We start from the raw sequence: 439 nt of genomic DNA, 5'->3' as shown, positions 1-439 counted from the left end.
TCCAGTTAGTAAATTTGCGCTATAACAACTGATTCTTCTCGCTCCCCTGCGTGGGATGCACACCGCTGATTAGTCCGAATAATGGTTTTTAGCACAAGCTGCTTTCATGACGGAAAATCCCCAAACCTCTTCTCTCCACCGGTAAAATGTAAGTGGGCCGAAAGGAGAAAGAGTTCACATGACGAGCCCAACTCCCGTCTGAGGATTCGCACTTGAGGAGCCAGCTAACACGTGATCACGAGATGTGGACTCTGTTACTAAAGCGGGAGTGACGCTATGTCCTGTTCACGTGTGAGTTAACCACACAGCTGGTGAACCGCCCATGACCGAATTATATCTGCTCAACTGCCAGAGGAGAGATCGTGGGTTTGAAACTGCTTGGATTTGCCTGAGAGGCGCACGATTGATGATACCCAATAAAGATGAAACAACTGTACCG

The sequence above is a fragment of the Opisthorchis viverrini genome (genome assembly GCF_000715545.1).
Source record: "Opisthorchis viverrini unplaced genomic scaffold opera_v5_110, whole genome shotgun sequence".
NCBI classification, from domain to species: Eukaryota; Metazoa; Platyhelminthes; class Trematoda; order Opisthorchiida; family Opisthorchiidae; genus Opisthorchis; species Opisthorchis viverrini.
This window is presented reverse-complemented; position numbering follows the sequence as displayed.